This window comes from Oncorhynchus masou, chromosome 12 (assembly GCF_036934945.1).
Source record: "Oncorhynchus masou masou isolate Uvic2021 chromosome 12, UVic_Omas_1.1, whole genome shotgun sequence".
Classification (NCBI taxonomy): Eukaryota; Metazoa; Chordata; class Actinopteri; order Salmoniformes; family Salmonidae; genus Oncorhynchus; species Oncorhynchus masou.
The window spans coordinates 6635958-6657820 of NC_088223.1; the positions used below are offsets into that span (position 1 = coordinate 6635958).

The following is a 21863-nucleotide window of genomic DNA, read 5'->3' on the forward strand; positions in this document are numbered from 1 at the left end:
CAGCAGGTGATATTTCAGCAAGTGGTATTTCAGCAGGTGATATTTAAGCAGGTGGTATTTCAGCAGGTGGTATTTCAGCAGGTGATATTTCAGCAGGTGATATTTCAGCAGGTGGTATTTTAGCAGGTGGTATTTCAGCAGGTGGTATTTCAGCAGGTGGTATTTCAGCAGGTGATATTTCAGCAGGTGATATTTCAGCAGGTGGTATTTCAGCAGGTGGTATTTGGTATTTCAGCAGGTGATATTTCAGCAGGTGATATTTCAGCAGGTGATATTTCAGCAGGTGATATTTCAGCAGTTGTGTAATTGGAAAGGCTAGGGGGTAATATTTGAAGGATGAGGTGGTTTTACAAAGTCAACAAGACTACGTTTATTTATTATGTTTGCTGTCATCAGAAATCATTTCGCTACGTCATCAATAATGTCCCAAACAAACAAACATGGACAGACACACAGAGAATATCAATGCAAACTGTTCATATTAGTTAGAATAGGCACTGAGAGAACACACACACACACACACACACACACACACACACACACACACACACACACACACACACACACACACACACACACACAGAGAGAGAGAGAATATCAATGCAAACTGTTCATATTAGTTAGAATAGGCACTGAGAGAACACACACACACACACACACATCAGACAGGAGGTTTTTGAAATGTCAGGTCTGCTGCTGTGACCCTGGTCTGCTGCTGAGACCCTGTTGGCTGGTATTTGTCTTCAGTGTTATTTTGAATACGTTTTGTCAGTTTGACCTTAAGAACTGACAGATGATAACCTATAGAGCCAACTGGCACAGTAGGGGGAAGTCCTAGCCTAGGACAAACACACACGCACGTACACGCACGCGCACACACACGCACGCACACACACGCGCACACACGCACACATGCCCACAGATCAAAACTGTATAGGGTGTCGGCCGCATTCTCGCAGTAACTTTTGAAGATTTTTTTCATATTGTGGTGGTCGCCTGCGAAGTTATTTCCGTGGATCACAACAAGCTAAATTAAGACGACCCGAGCTGAATGAAATTTAAAAAGGCTTTGAAAATATAAAAGCAGTGCTCCGTTGACATTTCAGAGAGAAAATTTTGTTTTTCTGAGAAATCTTAAAAAAAAAAAAAAGGAATTTAGGGGATTCAATTAGATTTATTTCCTAGACATTTTCAAAGTGAAAGAAAGTTATAGAAAACACTTTGCTGAAGCACCTTTGGCTGTCCTTACTGTAAACCCATACTGTAAACCCATACTGTAAACCATTACTGTAAACCCTTTCTGTAAAACCTTACTGTAAACCCTTACTGTAAAACCTTAGTGTAAAACCTTACTGTAAACCCATACTGTAAACCCATACTGTAAACCATTACTGTAAACCCTTACTGTAAAACCATTTTCAATAAAATTCTACCAACTTCTCATAGGGCAACATACACCGAGTGTAGAAAACATTAAAGACACCTGCCGTTTGAATGAAAGACTGACCAGCTAAATCCAGGTGAAAGGTATTCGTTCTTAACTTCTTGGATATAGGGGGCACTATTTTAATTTTTGGATAAAAAAACGTTCCCGTTTTAAACAAGATATTTTGTCACGAAAAGATGCTCGACTATGCATATAATTGACAGCTTTGGAAAGAAAACACTCTGACGTTTCCAAAACTGCAAAGATATTGTCTGTGAGTGCCACAGAACTAATGCTACAGGCGAAACCAAAATGAAATTTCAGACAGGAAGTGCCCCAGATTTTGAATGCGCTGTGTTCCAATGTCTCCTTATATGGCTGTGAATGTGCCAGGAATGAGCCTACACTTTCTGTCGTTTCCCCAAGGTGTCTGCAGCATTGTGACGTATTTGTAGGCATAACATTGGAAGATTGACCTAAGAGACTACATTTACCAGGTGTCCGCTTGGGGTCCTCCGTCGAAATTATTGCGCAATCTCCAGCTGCGTCCACTTTTCCATTTGGTTCTGAGGAGAAAGGCAACTGCCACGAATGATTTATCATCGAATAGATATGTGAAAAAACACCTTGAGGATTGATTCTAAACAACGTTTGCCATGTTTCTGTCGATATTATGGAGTTAATTTGGAAAAAAAGTTTGGCGTTGTAATGACTGAATTTTCTTTCTTTTTTTCTTAGCCAAACGTGATGAACAAAACGGAGCGATTTCTCCTACACAAATAATCTTTTTGGAAAAACTGAACATTTGCTATCTAACTGAGAGTCTCCTCATTGAAAACATCCGAAGGTCTTCAAAGGTAAATGATTTTATTTGAATGCTTTTCTTGTTTTTTGAAAATGTTGCCTGCTGAATGCTAGGCTTAATGCTATGCTAGCTATCAATACTCTTACACAAATGCTTGTGTAGCTATGGTTGAAAAGCATATTTTGAAAATCTGAGATGACAGTGTGGTTAACAAAAGGCTAAGCTTGTGAGCCAATATATTTATTTCATTTCATTTGCGATTTTCATGAATAGTTAACATTGTGTTATGCTAATGAGCTTGAGGCTATGATTACGCTTGCGGATACGGGATTGCTTGACGCTAGAGGTAAACTTCTTGGATATAGGGGGCGCTATTTTAATTTTTGGATGAAAAACATTCCTGTTTTAAACAAGATATTTTGTCACGAAAAGATGCTCGACTATGCATATAATTGACAGCTTTGGAAAGAAAACACTCTGACGTTTCCAAAACTGCAAAGATATTGTCTGAGTACCACAGAACTGATGTTACAGAAAAAAACAAGATAAAAATACAATCAGGAAGTGCCGCATTTTTTTAAACCGCCTCATGGCAATGACTCCTTATATGGCTGTGGAGGAGCTTGGAGTCAGCTTATGTTTCCCACGTTTTCCCCAAGGTTTTCTGTCGCATTGTGACATATTTGTAGGCATATCATTGGAAGATTGACCATAAGAGACTACATCTACCAGGTGGTCGATTGGTGTCCTCCCTCGCAATTATTGCGTAATCTCCAGCTGCAGTATTTTCCCGTTTGCTTTTGATAAGAAGCCAACTGCCACCACTGATAGATTATCGAATAGATATGTGAAAAACACCTTGAGGATTGATTCTAAACAATGTTTGCTATGTTTCTGTCAATATTATGGAGCTAATTTGGAAAAAAGTTTGGCGTTGTAAGTGACTGCATTTTCCGGTCTTTTTCAAAACGTGATGAACAAAACGGAGCTATTTCGTCTACACAAATAATATTTTTGGAAAAAAATTAACATTTGCTATCTAACTAAGAGCCTCGTCATTGAAAACATCTGAAGTTCTTCAAAGGTAAATGATTTTATTTGAATGCTTTTCTTGTTTTTGTGAAAATGTTGCCTGCTGAATGCTAGGCTTAATGCTATGCTAGGCTATCAATACTCTTACACAAATGCTTGGTTGAAAAGCATATTTTGAAAATCTGAGATGACAGTGTTGTTAACAAAAGACTAAGCTTGTGTTTGAATATATTTATTTCATTTCATTTGCGATTTTCATGAATAGGAAACGTTGCGTTATGCTAATGAGCTTGAGGCTATGATTACGCTCCCGGATACGGGATTGCTCGACGCTAGAGGTTAAGGTGTCCCTGAAGGTTGGTATACTCAGTGTATATCTTACCTCTATAGTGTTATATTTCCTCTGGATTCTAGAAGAAAGATGACGAGCTCAACGGTGAGCCTGTCAGTAAAACATTCATTCATTTTCATTATTTTTTTTGTCAACTTTTTTTTCTCCTCAGGCCTCCATGGTTTGGGTGGTATCTTCATGCGGTCCTTTTCTCATCCCGGGATTTACAGTATTACCGGTATAGAACACAAGTGGGCACCAAAAACATACACAAAAAAATAAAAATATTGGGTGTCTATATCCAGAAATAATAAGGAACTGGCATGGAGTTCTGCTAACTAAATATGCTAACGAGCACAAACAGCAGTCCAGCTCATGAAGAAATATCTTGCTGCGTTTTGAAAACACAGATCTAAAAGGCTTTTTATTGTAATTTCTGCTTGGCATCAGACACATTTTATGGATGAGAATTCACGAATGGCCAGACACCCCCTCAGGCTGATGTGTAGCTGCTTTTCTCCTGTACTTTTCTTGGTCTAGCCAGCCTATATATCACCAGTTAAATGCAATATTAACTTGTAAACAAAACATTAGGAAATGTACTGTAGCTGGCTAAATTCTTTCTATGAAAAGCCTAAACATTAGAAATATGACGGCCATACATTGTTTAAATTTTTTTTTTAATCATTGTCAGTTTATTTACTAGTGTGGCTGCCAGACAAATGGCGTTTCACTTCCGTTGTCATCTGATAAAAATTAAGCTGTTTCCTGCTGAATGTGTTTTCTGTGAAGGAAAACTAAAAAGATGCACGTCCCTGATCACTCTATGGAAGAAAACAACAACAACAACAAAAGACACGGTTGACTTTCAATATAAAATGTGACCCCTAGTCAACACACAGCTGGACTCACCTGCTCCTGTCTTTCTCCCGCTGTGCTATTAACAAAGCAACACGTGACTGGTCCTGTCTTTCTCTATTAACAAACCAACATGTGACTGGTCCTGTCTTTCTCTATTAACAAAGCAACATGTGACTGGTCCTGTCTTTCTCTATTAACAAAGCAACACGTGACTGGTCCTGTCTTTCTCCCGCTGTGCTATTAACAAACCAACACGTGACTGGTCCTGTCTTTCTCTATTAACAAAGCAACACGTGACTGGTCCTGTCTTTCTCTATTAACAAACCAACACGTGACTGGTCCTGTCTTTCTCTATTAACAAAGCAACACGTGACTGGTCCTGTCTTTCTCTATTAACAAACCAACACGTGACTGGTCCTGTCTTTCTCTATTAACAAAGCAACATGTGACTGGTCCTGTCTTTCTCTATTAACAAACCAACACGTGACTGGTCCTGTCTTTCTCCATTAACAAACCAACACGTGACTGGTCCTGTCTTTCTCTATTAACAAACCAACACGTGACTGGTACTGTCTTTCTCTATTAACAAACCAACACGTGACTGGTCCTGTCTTTCTCTATTAACAAAGCAACACGTGACTGGTCCTGTCTTTCTCTATTAACAAACGAACACGTGACTGGTCCTGTCTTTCTCTATTAACAAAGCAACATGTGACTGGTCCTGTCTTTCTCTATTAACAAACCAACACGTGACTGGTCCTGTCTTTCTCCCGCTGTGCTAGTAACAAACCAACACGTGACTGGTCCTGTCTTTCTCTATTAACAAAGCAACACGTGACTGGTCCTGTCTTTCTCTATTAACAAACCAACACGTGACTGGTCCTGTCTTTCTCTATTAACAAAGCAACACGTGACTGGTCCTGTCTTTCTCTATTAACAAACCAACACGTGACTGGTCCTGTCTTTCTCTATTAACAAAGCAACACGTGACTGGTCCTGTCTTTCTCTATTAACAAACCAACACGTGACTGGTCCTGTCTTTCTCTATTAACAAAGCAACATGTGACTGGTCCTGTCTTTTTCTATTAACAAACCAACACGTGACTGGTCCTGTCTTTCTCTATTAACAAAGCAACACGTGACTGGTCCTGTCTTTCTCTATTAACAAACCAACACGTGACTGGTCCTGTCTTTCTCCCGCTGTGCTAGTAACAAACCAACACGTGACTGGTCCTGTCTTTCTCTATTAACAAAGCAACACGTGACTGGTCCTGTCTTTCTCTATTAACAAACCAACACGTGACTGGTCCTGTCTTTCTCTATTAACAAAGCAACACGTGACTGGTCCTGTCTTTCTCTATTAACAAACCAACACGTGACTGGTCCTGTCTTTCTCTATTAACAAAGCAACACGTGACTGGTCCTGTCTTTCTCTATTAACAAAGCAACACGTGACTGGTCCTGTCTTTCTCTATTAACAAACCAACACGTGACTGGTCCTGTCTTTCTCTATTAACAAAGCAACATGTGACTGGTCCTGTCTTTTTCTATTAACAAACCAACACGTGACTGGTCCTGTCTTTCTCTATTAACAAAGGAACACGTGACTGGTCCTGTCTTTCTCTATTAACAAACCAACACGTGACTGGTCCTGTCTTTCTCCCGCTGTGCTAGTAACAAACCAACACGTGACTGGTCCTGTCTTTCTCTATTAACAAAGCAACACGTGACTGGTCCTGTCTTTCTCTATTAACAAACCAACACGTGACTGGTCCTGTCTTTCTCTATTAACAAAGCAACATGTGACTGGTCCTGTCTTTCTCTATTAACAAACCAACACGTGACTGGTCCTGTCTTTCTCTATTAACAAACCAACACGTGACTGGTCCTGTCTTTCTCTATTAACAAACCAACACGTGACTGGTCCTGTCTTTCTCTATTAACAAAGCAACACGTGACTGGTCCTGTCTTTCTCTATTAACAAACGAACACGTGACTGGTCCTGTCTTTCTCCCGCTGTGCTAGTAACAAACCAACACGTGACTGGTCCTGTTTTTCTCTATTAACAAAGCAACACGTGACTGGTCCTGTCTTTCTCTATTAACAAAGCAACATGTGACTGGTCCTGTCTTTCTCTATTAACAAACCAACACGTGACTGGTCCTGTTTTTCACTATTAACAAACCAACACGTGACTGGTCCTGTCTTTCTCTATTAACAAACCAACACGTGACTGGTCCTGTCTTTCTCTATTAACAAAGCAACACGTGACTGGTCCTGTCTTTCTCTATTAACAAACCAACACGTGACTGGTCCTGTCTTTCTCTATTAACAAACCAACAAAGTGACTGGTCCTGTCTTTCTCTATTAACAAAGCAACATGTGACTGGTCCTGTCTTTCTCTATTAACAAACCAACACGTGACTGGTCCTGTCTTTCTCTGTCAACAAAGCAACACGTGACTGGTCCTGTCTTTCTCTATTAACAAAGCAACACGTGACTGGTCCTGTCTTTCTCTAATAACAAAGCAACACGTGACTGGTCCTGTATTTCTCTATTAACAAACCAACACGTGACTGGTCCTGTCTTTCTATATTAACAAAGCAACATGTGACTGGTCCTGTCTTTCTCTATTAACAAACCAACACGTGACTGGTCCTGTCTTTCTCTAATAAAAAACCAACACGTGACTGGTCCTGTCTTTCTCTATTAACAAAGCAACACGTGACTGGTCCTGTCTTTCTCTATTAACAAACCAACACGTGACTGGTCCTGTCTTTCTCTATTAACAAAGCAACACGTGACTGGTCCTGTCTTTCTCTATTAACAAAGCAACACGTGACTGGTCCTGTCTTTCTCTATTAACAAACCAACACGTGACTGGTCCTGTCTTTCTCCCGCTGTGCTAGTAACAAACCAACACGTGACTGGTCCTGTCTTTCTCTATTAACAAAGCAACACGTGACTGGTCCTGTCTTTCTCTATTAACAAACCAACACGTGACTGGTCCTGTCTTTCTCTATTAACAAAGCAACATGTGACTGGTCCTGTCTTTCTCTATTAACAAACCAACACGTGACTGGTCCTGTCTTTCTCTATTAACAAACCAACACGTGACTGGTCCTGTCTTTCTCTATTAACAAACCAACACGTGACTGGTCCTGTCTTTCTCTATTAACAAAGCAACACGTGACTGGTCCTGTCTTTCTCTATTAACAAACGAACACGTGACTGGTCCTGTCTTTCTCCCGCTGTGCTAGTAACAAACCAACACGTGACTGGTCCTGTTTTTCTCTATTAACAAAGCAACACGTGACTGGTCCTGTCTTTCTCTATTAACAAAGCAACATGTGACTGGTCCTGTCTTTCTCTATTAACAAACCAACACGTGACTGGTCCTGTTTTTCACTATTAACAAACCAACACGTGACTGGTCCTGTCTTTCTCTATTAACAAACCAACACGTGACTGGTCCTGTCTTTCTCTATTAACAAAGCAACACGTGACTGGTCCTGTCTTTCTCTATTAACAAACCAACACGTGACTGGTCCTGTCTTTCTCTATTAACAAACCAACAAAGTGACTGGTCCTGTCTTTCTCTATTAACAAAGCAACATGTGACTGGTCCTGTCTTTCTCTATTAACAAACCAACACGTGACTGGTCCTGTCTTTCTCTGTCAACAAAGCAACACGTGACTGGTCCTGTCTTTCTCTATTAACAAAGCAACACGTGACTGGTCCTGTCTTTCTCTAATAACAAAGCAACACGTGACTGGTCCTGTATTTCTCTATTAACAAACCAACACGTGACTGGTCCTGTCTTTCTATATTAACAAAGCAACATGTGACTGGTCCTGTCTTTCTCTATTAACAAACCAACACGTGACTGGTCCTGTCTTTCTCTAATAAAAAACCAACACGTGACTGGTCCTGTCTTTCTCTATTAACAAAGCAACACGTGACTGGTCCTGTCTTTCTCTATTAACAAACCAACACGTGACTGGTCCTGTCTTTCTCTATTAACAAAGCAACACGTGACTGGTCCTGTCTTTCTCTATTAACAAAGCAACACGTGACTGGTCCTGTCTTTCTCTATTAACAAAGCAACACGTGACTGGTCCTGTCTTTCTCTATTAACAAACCAACACGTGACTGGTCCTGTCTTTCTCCCGCTGTGCTAGTAACAAACCAACACGTGACTGGTCCTGTCTTTCTCTATTAACAAAGCAACACGTGACTGGTCCTGTCTTTCTCTATTAACAAACCAACACGTGACTGGTCCTGTCTTTCTCTATTAACAAAGCAACATGTGACTGGTCCTGTCTTTCTCTATTAACAAACCAACACGTGACTGGTCCTGTCTTTCTCTATTAACAAACCAACACGTGACTGGTCCTGTCTTTCTCTATTAACAAACCAACACGTGACTGGTCCTGTCTTTCTCTATTAACAAAGCAACACGTGACTGGTCCTGTCTTTCTCTATTAACAAACGAACACGTGACTGGTCCTGTCTTTCTCCCGCTGTGCTAGTAACAAACCAACACGTGACTGGTCCTGTTTTTCTCTATTAACAAAGCAACACGTGACTGGTCCTGTCTTTCTCTATTAACAAAGCAACATGTGACTGGTCCTGTCTTTCTCTATTAACAAACCAACACGTGACTGGTCCTGTTTTTCACTATTAACAAACCAACACGTGACTGGTCCTGTCTTTCTCTATTAACAAACCAACACGTGACTGGTCCTGTCTTTCTCTATTAACAAAGCAACACGTGACTGGTCCTGTCTTTCTCTATTAACAAACCAACACGTGACTGGTCCTGTCTTTCTCTATTAACAAACCAACAAAGTGACTGGTCCTGTCTTTCTCTATTAACAAAGCAACATGTGACTGGTCCTGTCTTTCTCTATTAACAAACCAACACGTGACTGGTCCTGTCTTTCTCTGTCAACAAAGCAACACGTGACTGGTCCTGTCTTTCTCTATTAACAAAGCAACACGTGACTGGTCCTGTCTTTCTCTAATAACAAAGCAACACGTGACTGGTCCTGTATTTCTCTATTAACAAACCAACACGTGACTGGTCCTGTCTTTCTATATTAACAAAGCAACATGTGACTGGTCCTGTCTTTCTCTATTAACAAACCAACACGTGACTGGTCCTGTCTTTCTCTAATAAAAAACCAACACGTGACTGGTCCTGTCTTTCTCTATTAACAAAGCAACACGTGACTGGTCCTGTCTTTCTCTATTAACAAACCAACACGTGACTGGTCCTGTCTTTCTCTATTAACAAAGCAACACGTGACTGGTCCTGTCTTTCTCTATTAACAAAGCAACACGTGACTGGTCCTGTCTTTCTCTATTAACAAAGCAACATGTGACTGGTCCTGTCTTTCTCTAGTAACAAACCAACACGTGACTGGTCCTGTCTTTCTCTAGTAACAAACCAACACGTGACTGGTCCTGTCTTTCTCTATTAACAAACCAACACGTGACTGGTCCTGTCTTTCTCTATTAACAAAGCAACACGTGACTGGTCCTGTCTTTCTCTATTAACAAACCAACACGTGACTGGTCCTGTCTTTCTCTATTAACAAACCAACAAAGTGACTGGTCCTGTCTTTCTCTATTAACAAAGCAACATGTGACTGGTCCTGTCTTTCTCTATTAACAAACCAACACGTGACTGGTCCTGTCTTTCTCTGTCAACAAAGCAACACGTGACTGGTCCTGTCTTTCTCTATTAACAAAGCAACACGTGACTGGTCCTGTCTTTCTCTAATAACAAAGCAACACGTGACTGGTCCTGTCTTTCTCTATTAACAAACCAACACGTGACTGGTCCTGTCTTTCTCTATTAACAAACCAACACGTGACTGGTCCTGTCTTTCTCTAATAAAAAACCAACACGTGACTGGTCCTGTCTTTCTCTATTAACAAAGCAACACGTGACTGGTCCTGTCTTTCTCTATTAACAAACCAACACGTGACTGGTCCTGTCTTTCTCTATTAACAAACCAACACGTGACTGGTCCTGTCTTTCTCTAGTAACAAACCAACACGTGACTGGTCCTGTCTTTCTCTAGTAACAAAGCAACACGGGACTGGCTGAACTGTGCTGAGGAACTAAGTCATGGAAGATAAGTTGTAATGAAGACCAGGTAAAGACGCCACTACCTTTTGAAAGGATTATAAAAGAGACATAAGGTTTGGACCATTGGTTTACTTAGAGGAGTACATCTACACAAGTAACATTGGTGAAAATATGCATCCTAAAATGAAGAAAATGAAGAAACATTCAAAACATATACACACACACACACACACACACACACACACACACACACTATGCCCTTCTAACTCTGCTGTCTAACGTTATAAATCATCCTCTTTTCTCTCCTCTCCTCTCCTCTCCAGTCCTCTCCTCTCCCATCCTCTATCCTCTCATCTCTCCTCTACCATCCTCCCCTCTCCCATCCTCTATTCTTCCTCTCCTCTCCCATCCTCTCCTCTATTCTTCCTCTCCTCTCCTCTACCATCCACTCCTCTCTCATCCTCTCCTCTCCTCTCCTCTACCATCCTCTCCTCTCTTCTACCATCCTCTCCTCTCTTCTACCATCCTCTCCCATCCTCTCCTCTCCTCTACCATCCTCTCCTCTCCCATCCTCTCCTCTCCTCTACCATCCTCTCCTCTCCCATCCTCTCCTCTCCTCTAACATCCTCTCCTCTCCCATCCTCTCCTCTCCTCTACCATCCTCTCCTCTCCTCTATTCTTCCTCTCCTCTCCTCTACCATCCTCTCCTCTCTTCTACCATCCTCTCCTCTCTTCTACCATCCTCTCCCATCCTCTCCTCTCCTCTACCATCCTCTCCTCTCCCATCCTCTCCTCTCCTCTAACATCCTCTCCTCTCCTCTACCATCCTCTCCTCTACCATCCTCTCCTCTCCTCTACCATCCTCTCCTCTCCTCTACCATCCTCTCTCCTCTCCTCTACCATCCTCTCCTCTCCCATCCTCTCCTCTCCTCTACCATCCTCTATTCTTCCTCTCCTCTCCCTCTTCTCTGTTTATTTGTTTGTCTATTCACACATTCTGACTGCTGTATTCAGCAAAGCTAAGCACTAAATATCACACTGCTCAACGTTTCAGGGTTATACTCACGTGTTTCACATGCAATCGCACATGCACACACAATAGCTGCAGTAGTGTTGTCGAGTCAGAATATAGAGAATATAGAGGACCAACAGTGTTGTTGAGTCAGAATATAGAGGAACAACAGTGTTGTTGAGTCAGAAAATAGAGAATATAGAGGAACAACAGTGTTGTTGAGTCAGAAAATAGAGAATATAGAGAACAACAGTGTTGTTGAGTCAGAATGTACAGAATATAGAGAATATAGAGGAACAACAGTGTTGTTGAGTCAGAATATAAAGGTGCAACAGTGTTGTTGAGTCAGAATGTACAGAATATAGAGAATATAGAGGTACAACAGTGTTGTTGAGTCAGAATATAGAGGAACAACAGTGTTGTTGAGTCAGAATATAAAGGTGCAACAGTGTTGTTGAGTCAGAATGTACAGAATATAGAGAATATAGAGGTACAACAGTGTTGTTGAGTCAGAATATAGAGGAACAACAGTGTTGTTGAGTCAGAAAATAGAGAATATAGAGGAACAACAGTGTTGTTGAGTCAGAATATAGAGAATATAGAGGTACAACAGTGTTGTTGAGTCAAAAAAAAGAGAATATAGAGGAACAACAGTGTTGTTGAGTCAGAATATAGAGAATATAGAGGAACAACAGTGTTGTTGAGTCAGAATATAGAGGCACAACAGAATATATAGAATTACCACAATCCTATCTTTAACCATGATTGGGATATACATATATCTTACCGTAGTGTACAGGAGGGGAAACTAGCCCCCGAGGTTGAAGCGTCTTCAGACACACTTCAATCTAGCTACCTATTCCCCTATGAAGATATCTTCAATCTAGCTACCTATTCCCCATGAAGACATGTTCAATCTAGCTACCTATTCCCCTATGAAGATATCTTCAATCTAGCTACCTATTCCCCATGAAGACATGTTCAATCTAGCTACCTATTCCCCATGAAGACATGTTCAATCTAGCTACCTATTCCCCATGAAGATATCTTCAATCTAGCTACCTATTCCCCTATGAAGACATGTTCAATCTAGCTACCTATTCCCCATGAAGATATCTTCAATCTAGCTACCTATTCCCCTATGAAGACATGTTCAACCTAGATATCCTCCCTCTAGTCATTCAATGTTCCTTGCTATGGAGTCTCTCTCATCCACTGGTGCACTGCCTTGATCCTTTCAGGGTTTAGGCCCACCGTTTTCTAAAGCAAATGCATTTATGAAATGTGCAAAGCAATTACAATTTGATTGATTACGAGTCCATGCATCCATGCCGTGTGCATACAGTCAGGTGTCCTTACGTTGTGTTTGTGTGCCTCTGTGTGTGTGTGTGTGTGTGTGTGTGTGTGTGTGTGCGTGTGCGTGTGCGTGTGTGTGTGTGTGTGTGTCTCTGTGTCTGTGTGTGTGTGTGTGTGCTTGCGTGTGTGTGTGTATACACAACACATGTGATGCAATCACATACAGGTAGTGCAGAACGGTAAGCAGGAGCTAGGACACACTTCCTGTTGCTGTTGCCATGGCGGCACCTGCTGTTTGGCCTCATGGCTCTCTCTCTCTCTCTCTCTCTCTCTCTCCCCTTGTGGATGGTGTATCTCTCCGATCATTGATCAGCTCTCTGGACCACAGAGCAGAAGGCTACGTTTACAGACAAGCAGTTTTAATGCCAGGACATAGGGAAAGACAATGCCAAATAGAACACACACTGTAAGTGCCAGCAGGACCACATGAAGTGAGAGAACCAGTTGGATCTGAGCCCTATAAAACTAGATACATGTATCTGAGCCCTATAATACTAGATACATGGATCTGAGCCCTATAAAACTAGATAAATGTATCTGAGCCCTATAATACTAGATACATGTATCTGAGCCCTATAATACTAGATACATGTATCTGAGCCCTATAAAACTAGATACATGTATCTGAGCCCTATAAAACTAGATAAATGTATCTGAGCCCTATAAAACTAGATACATGTATCTGAGCCCTATAATACTAGATACATGTATCTGAGCCCTATAATACTAGATACATGTATCTGAGCCCTATAATACTAGATACATGTATCTGAGGCAAAAAGACAGACTGACAGCCACAGACAGACAGACAGACAGACAGACAGACAGAGAGCGACAGAGCGAGAAAAAAAAACTTGAATCAGTCATAGAGCCCATTGCCCTTTATGGTTGTGAGGGATGGGGTCCGCTCAACAACCAAGAATTCACAAAATGGGACGAACACCAACTTGAGACTCTGCACGCAGAATCCTGCAATAATATCCCCCCTATACAATGTAAAACACCAAATAATGCATGCAGAGCAGAATTAGACCGATACCCACTAACTATCAAAATCCAGAAAAGAGCTGTTAAATTCTATAACCACCTAAAAGGAAGCGATTCCCAAACCTTCCATAACAAAGCTATCACCTACAGAGAAATAAACCTGGAGAAGAGTCCCCTAAGCAAGCTGGTCCTGGGGCTCTGTTCACAAACACAAACACACCCCACAGAGCCCCAGGACAGCAACATAATTAGACCCAAACAAATCATAAGAAAACAAAAAGATAATTCGGCCTCCCCTAATCCTAACTTTAACCATTAGAGGGACTAGGCTCCGTTTAGCCTCTCCTAATCCTAACCTTGACCATTAGAGGGACTAGGCTCCGTTTGGCCTCTCCTAATCCTAACCTTGACCATTAGAGGGACTAGGCTCCGTTTAGCCTCCCCTAATCCTAACCTTGACCATTAGAGGGACTAGGCTCCGTTTAGCCTCCCCTAATCCTAACCTTGACCATTAGAGCGACTAGGCTCCGTTTAGCCTCCCCTAATCCTAACCTTGACCATTACAGGGACTAGGCTCCGTTTAGCCTCCCCTAATCCTAACCTTAACCATTAGAGGGACTAGGCTCCGTTTAGCCTCCCCTAATCCTAACCTAATTGACCATTAGAAGGACTAGGATCAGTTTAGCCTCACCTAATCCTAACCTTAACCATTAGAGGGACTAGGATCAGTTTAGCCTCTCATAATCCTAACCTAATTGACCATTAGAAGGACTAGGATCAGTTTAGCCTCACCTAATCCTAACCTTAACCATTAGAGGGACTAGGATCAGTTTAGCCTCTCCTAATCCTAACCTTGACCATTAGAGGGACTAGGCTCCGTTTAGCCTCCCCTAATCCTAACCTTGACCATTAGAGGGACTAGGCTCCGTTTAGCCTCCCCTAATCCTAACCTTGACCATTAGAGCGACTAGGCTCCGTTTAGCCTCCCCTAATCCTAACCTTGACCATTACAGGGACTAGGCTCCGTTTAGCCTCCCCTAATCCTAACCTTAACCATTAGAGGGACTAGGCTCCGTTTAGCCTCCCCTAATCCTAACCTAATTGACCATTAGAAGGACTAGGATCAGTTTAGCCTCACCTAATCCTAACCTTAACCATTAGAGGGACTAGGATCAGTTTAGCCTCTCCTAATCCTAACCTAATTGACCATTAGAAGGACTAGGATCAGTTTAGCCTCACCTAATCCTAACCTTAACCATTAGAGGGACTAGGATCAGTTTAGCCTCTCCTAATCCTAACCTTAACCATTAGAGGGACTAGGATCAGTTTAGCCTCTCATAATCCTAACCTGTTATTGCTGGCACACTAATCAAGCATTTACTTATTTCACATTCTCTACTCCGAGACGAGACAAATGAATAGGAAACATGAATGTATTTCTTCTGTTAATTTCATATATATCATTATTACAGACATCAGATATCATTACACACACATGTACAGACACACATTCACACAAAAACACACACACACACACTAAATCCCATGAAATGACAGTTACTCAGATTTGGTTGTTTTGCCTCTCCCATTAGATCAATCAAATGTTTTAATCCAATCAGATCATTAATGAGGTGTGTCACGGAGTCCCTCTCTCTGACTCGCCTGGTGACAGCAGCCATAAATGCCATTGGTCATGGTGCGTGTTCCAGCAAATTGAGTAGGTTGTGTTCAATAGGCATAAATCTGATGGACTGGAGATGAGACTAGAGAAGAGGAGACGAGACTAGAGAAGAGGAAAGGAGACTAGAGAAGAGGAGAAGAGACTAGAGAAGAGAAGACTAGAGAAAATAAGACTATGGAAGAGGAGACTAGAGAAGAGAAGACTAAAGAAGAGAAGACAATGGAAGAGGAGACTAGAGAAGAGGAGATAAGACTAAAGAAGATAAGAGAAGACAATGTAAGAGGAGAAAAGACTAGTTAAGAGGAGAGGAGACTAGTTAAGAGGCGAGGAGACTAGAGAAGAAGAGAGAAGACTAGTTAAGAGGAGATAAGACGAGTTAAGAGGAATGAAGACTAAAGAAGAGGAGGGTAAGTAGAGGAGAAAACCAGAGAAGATGAGAGAAGACAAAAGAAGGGGAGACAAGACTAGTTAAGAGGAGACAAGATTAAATAAAGGGAGAGAAGACTAGTTAAGAGGAGACAATATTAAATAAAGGGAGAGAAGACTAGTTAAGAGGATACAAGATTGAATAAAGGGAGAGAAGACTAGTTAAGAGGATACAAGATTGAATAAAGGGAGAGAAGACTAGTTAAGAGGATACAAGATTGAATAAAGGGAGAGAAGACTAGTTAAGAGGAGACAAGATTAAATAAAGGGAGAGAAGACTAGTTAAGAGGAGAGAAGACTAGTTAAGAGGAGAGAAGACTAGTTAAGAGGAGACAAGATTAAATAAAGGGAGAGAAGACTAGTTAAGAGGAGAGAAGACTAAAGAAGAGGAGAGAAGACTAAAGAAGGGGAGAGAAGACTAGTTAAGAGGACAGAAGACTGGTTAAGAGGGGACAAGATTAAATAAAGGGAGAGAAGACTAGTTAAGAGGAGAGAAGACTAAAGAAGAGGAGAGAAGACTAAAGAAGAGGAGAGAAGACTAAAGAAGGGGAGAGAAGACTAGTTAAGAGGAGACAAGACAAAAGAAAGGGAGAGCAGATTAGTAAAGAGGAGAGAAGACTAAATAACAAGAGGCTAAGTAGAGGAGAGAAAACCAGAGAAGAGGAGAGAAGACTAAATAACAAGAGGCTAAGTAGAGGAGAGAAAACCAGAGAAGAGGAGAGAAGACAAAGAGAGTCGGACCAAAATGCGGTGTGTCTATTACGATCCATGTTTAATAAAACTGAAGTAAACACGAATCAATATGAAAAAACAATAAACAATACACGAAAACTGAAACAGCCAAATACTGGTGCAAACTAACACACAACAGACATAAGGACAAAAGGACAATCACCACACAAAACCCAACACCAAACAGGCTACCTAAATATGGTTCCCAATCAGAGACAATGACTAACACCTGCCTCTGATTGAGAACCATATCAGGCCAAACACAGAAACAGACAAACCAGGACACAACATAGAATGCCCACTCATATCACACCCTGACCAACCAAAACATAGAAACATACAAAGCAAACTATGGTCAGGGTGTGACATTACACCCCCCCCCCCCCCCAAGATGAGGACTCCGGCCGCAAAACCTGAACCTATTGGGGAGGGTCTGGGTGGGCATCTGTCCGCGGTGGCGGCTCTGGTGCTGGACGTGGCCCCCACTTCACCATAGTCTTAGTCCGCCACCTTGTCCGCTTCCTTGGCCTCCTAACTACGGCGACCCTACTAAATGACCCCACTGGACAGAGGGGCAGCTCGGGACAGAGGGGCAGCTCGGGACAGAGGGGCTCTTCAGACTCCGGCAGCAGCGCCGGACAGGCGGAGCGAGGACGGAGGGAGGACTGAGGGAGGACTGAGGGAGGACTGAGGGAGGACTGAGGGAGGACGGGGGGAGGACTGAGGGAGGACGGAGGGAGGACTGGGAGGACGGAGCGAGGACGGAGCGAGGACGGAGCGAGGGATGTGAGGAAATAATATAAAGCAAAAAGAATAAGGATGTAGAGGGAAAGTGGATGAAGAGGGCCGTTGATGGATGCCAAACACAGACAGACAGACCGACACACACACGTTGATAGATGAGACTGGGAGTTGGCCTGACTCATGCCTGCACTGCTTTCTGCTCTGACCAGAGTAGCCTTGGGGGGCGTGTGTGTGTGTGTGTGTGTGTGTGTGAACCTAACATTGTCCGCCCCTTCTCTGCCCACGCACCCCACCTGGGATGCAGTTAGGTCCTCGTCAGCACCCCACACCCCCACTGTATCACCACAATCCCAACTGAGAGAGTAAGAATCTGTCTTGAGGCTAGAATGAGCCCATGGAGACTTCTAATCTAGAATCTAGACAAGACGTCTAACCCCCATCTAGCCAAAGGGGTAGAATGTACCCATAGAGACTTGAATAGGGTCAGGTAATGTGTTGTTTTAATACAGTCTAACCTCAGTCATAGAGACTTGAATAGGGCCAGGTAATGTGTTGTTTTTACAGTCTAACCTCAGCCATAGAGACTTGAATAGGGCCAGGTAATGTGTTGTTTTAATACAGTTTAACCTCAGTCATAGAGACTTGAATAGGGCCAGGTAATGTGTTTTTCTACAGTCTAACCTCAGCCATAGAGACTTGAATAGGGCCAGGTAATGTGTTTTTCTACAGTCTAACCTCAGTCAGTGACAGATGAATATGTGACCATTTGAATTGTATCTTGGGAGATGGGTAACAAAAGGACAGATATGACGACTAGGAGAGGCTTATAGAATAGAGAAATACACACACGCACACTACATGGCCAAAAGGATGTGGACAAAAGCTTGTCAAATATCTCATTCCAAAAATATTGGGCATTAATGTAGATGTGGACCTCCTCCTTTGCTGCTATAATGGCCTCCATTCTTCTGGGAAGGCTTTCCACTAGATGTTGGAACATTGCTGCTATAACAGCCTCCACTCTCCTGGGAAGGTTTTCCACTAGATGTTGGAACATTGCTGCGATAACAGCCTCCACTCTTCTGGGAAGGCTTTCCACTAGATGTTGGAACATTGATGCTATAACAGCCTCCATTCTTCTGGGAAGGTTTTCCACTAGATGTTGGGACATTGCTGCTGTAACGGCCTCCACTCTCCTGGGAAGGTTTTCCACTAGATGTTGGAACATTGCTGCGATAACAGCCTCCACTCTTCTGGGAAGGCTTTCCACTAGATGTTGGAACATTGCTGCTATAACGGCCTCCACTCTCCTGGGAAGGTTTTCCACTAGATGTTGGGACATTGCTGCTATAACAGCCTCCACTCTCCTGGGAAGGTTTTCCACTAGATGTTGGGACATTGCTGCTATAACAGCCTCCACTCTCCTGGGAAGGTTTTCCACTAGATGTTGGGACATTGCTGCTATAACAGCCTCCACTCTCCTGGGAAGGTTTTCCACTAGATGTTGGAACATTTCTGCGGGGACTTGCAGCCATTCAGCTACAAGAGCATTTGTGAGGTCGGGCACTGATGTTGGGCGATTAGGCCTGGCTCGCAGTCGGCGTTCCGATTCATCCCAAAGGTGTTCGATGGGGTTGAGGTCAGGGCTCTGTGCAAGTTCTTCCACAATGATCTCAACAAACCATTTCTGCATGGACTTCGTTTTGTGTACGGGGGAATTATCATGCTGAAACAGGAAAGGGCCTCACAAGTCCTCAACTGGCAGCTTCATTAAATAGTACCTGCAAAACACCAGTCTCAATGTCAACAGTGAAGAGGCGACTCTGGGATGCTGGCCTTCTAGGCAGAGTTGCAAAGAAAAAGCCATATCTCAGACTGGCCAATAAAAAGAAAAGATTAAGATGGGCAAAAGAACACAGACACTGGACAGAGGAACTCTGCCTAGAAGGCCAGTGTCCCAGAGTTGCCTCTTCACTGTTGACGTTGAGACTGGTGTTTTGCGGGTACTATTTAATGAAGCTGCCAGTTGAGGACTTGTGAGGCGTCTGTTTCTCAAACTAGACACTCTAATGTACTTGTCCTCTTGCTCAGTTGTGCACCGGGGCATCCCACTCCTCTTTCTATTCTGGTTAGAGCCAATTTGCGCTGTTCTGTGAAGGGAGTAGTACACAGTGTTGTACGAGATCTTCAGTTTCTTGGCAATTTCTCGCATGGAAAAGCCTTCATTTCTCAGAACAAGAATAGACTGACGAGTTTCAAAAGAAAGGTCTTTGTTTCTGGCGATTTGGAGCCCGTAGTCGAACCCACAAGTTTAGTCGAACAGTTTTATTGCGTCTTTAATCAGCACAGGTTTGCAGCTATGCTAACATAGATGCAAAAGTGTTTTCTAATGATCAACCAGCCTTTTAAAATGATAAACTTAGATTAGCTAACACAACGTGCCATTGGAACACAGGAGTAATGGTTGCTGATAATTGGCCTCTGTATGCCTATTCAGATATAGCATAAAAAATCTGCCGTTTCTAGCTACAATAGTAATTTACGACATAAACAATGTATACACTGTAATTCTGATCAAATTTATGTTATTTTAATGGACAAAAAATGTTGCTTTTCTTTCAAAAACAAGGACATTTCTGAGTGACCCCAGACTTTTGAAAGGTCATGTAATAGTCAGTAATAGTCAAACGGTTGGACACACCTTCTCGCTTCCAGGGTTTTTCTTTATTTTTTACTATTTTCTACATTGTAGAATAATAGTGAAGATATCAAAACTATGCAATAACACATATGGAATCATGAAGCCTGTTATATTATATTAGCCTCTATTAGCGTGTAACATTCTAACAGAGAATTACTTATTTTATTTATTTATTTCACCTTTATTTAACCAGGTAGGACCAGTTGAGAACAAGTTCTCATTTACAATTGTGACCTGGCCAAGATAAAGCAAAGCAGTTCGACACATACAACGACACAGAGTTACACATGGAGCAAAACAAACATACAGTCAATAATACAGTATAAACAAGTCTATATACAATGTGAGCAAATGAGGTGAGATAAGGGAGGTAAAGGCAAAAAATGGCCATGGTGGCAAAGTAAATACAATATAGCAAGTAAAACACTGGCGTGGTAGATTTGCAATGGAATAATGTGCAAAGTAGAAATACAAATAATGGAGTGCAAAGGAGCAAAATAAATAAATAAAATAAAATAAAAACAGTAGGGAAAGAGGTAGTTGTTTGGGCTAAATTATAGGTGGGCTATGTACAGGTGCAGTAATCTGTGAGCTGCTCTGACAGTTGGTGCTTAAAGCTGGTGAGGGAGATAAGTGTTTCCAGTTTCAGAGATTGTTGTAGTTCGTTCCAGTCATTGGCAGCAGAGAACTGGAAGGAGAGGCGACCAAAGAAATAATTGGTTTTGGGGGTGACTAGAGAGATATGCCTGCTGGAGCGTGTGCTACAGGTGGGAGATGCTATGGTGACCAGCGAGCTGAGATAAGGGGGGACTTTACCTAGCAGGGTCTTGTAGATGACATGGAGCCAGTGGGTTTGGCGATGAGTATGAAGCGAGGGCCAGCCAACGAGAATACAGGTCGCAATGTGGGTAGTATATGGGGCTTTGGTGACACTGTGATATGGCACTGTGATAGACTGCATTCAATTTGTTGAGTAGGGTATTGGAGGCTATTTTGTAAATGGCATCGCCGAAGTCGAGGATTGGTAGGATGGTCAGTTTTACAAGGGTATGTTTGGCAGCATGAGTGAAAGATGCTTTGTTGCGAAATAGGAAGTCAATTCTAGATTTAACTTTGGATTGGAGATGTTTGATGTGGGTCTGGAAGGAGAGTTTACAGTCTAACCAGACACCTAGGTATTTGTAGTTGTCCACGTATTCTAAGTCATAGCCATCCAGAGTAGTGATGTTGCGACCTCATTGATGTAAACAGAGAAGAGAGTCGGTCCAAGAAATGAACGCTGTGGCACCCCCATAGAGACTGCCAGAGGTCCGGAGAGAATATAACAGGCTAACAGGCTAACAGAGGCAGATGTAATATAACAGGCTAACAGAGGCTGATATTATATAACAGGCTAACAGAGGCTGATTTAATATAACAGGCTAACAGAGGCTGATTTAATATAACAGGCTAACAGAGGTTGATATAATATAACAGGCTAACAGAGGCTGATTTAATATAACAGGCTAACAGAGGTTGATATTATATAACAGGCTAACAGAGGCTGATTTAATATAACAGGCTAACAGAGCCTGATATAATATAACAGGCTAACAGAGGCTGATATAATATAACAGGCTAACAGAGGTTGATATTATATAACAGGCTAACAGAGGCTGATTTAATATA

General features: G+C 42.1%; 1 protein-coding gene across 2 annotated transcripts in view; it reads right to left on the reverse strand.

Moving 5' to 3' along the window:
* Positions 1–21863, reverse strand: part of LOC135549493 (regulating synaptic membrane exocytosis protein 3-like) — a 132250-nt gene that overhangs the window by 92726 nt on the left and 17661 nt on the right. The window contains exon 1 of one of the 2 annotated variants that reach the window (XM_064979494.1): positions 13089–13110. The exons of the other annotated variant lie outside the window; for it this stretch is intronic. The gene's annotated coding sequence lies outside the window, so the exon portion shown is untranslated. Of the gene's footprint in view, positions 1–13088; positions 13111–21863 lie in introns of those variants that run through there. 2 annotated transcript variants of the gene reach the window in all.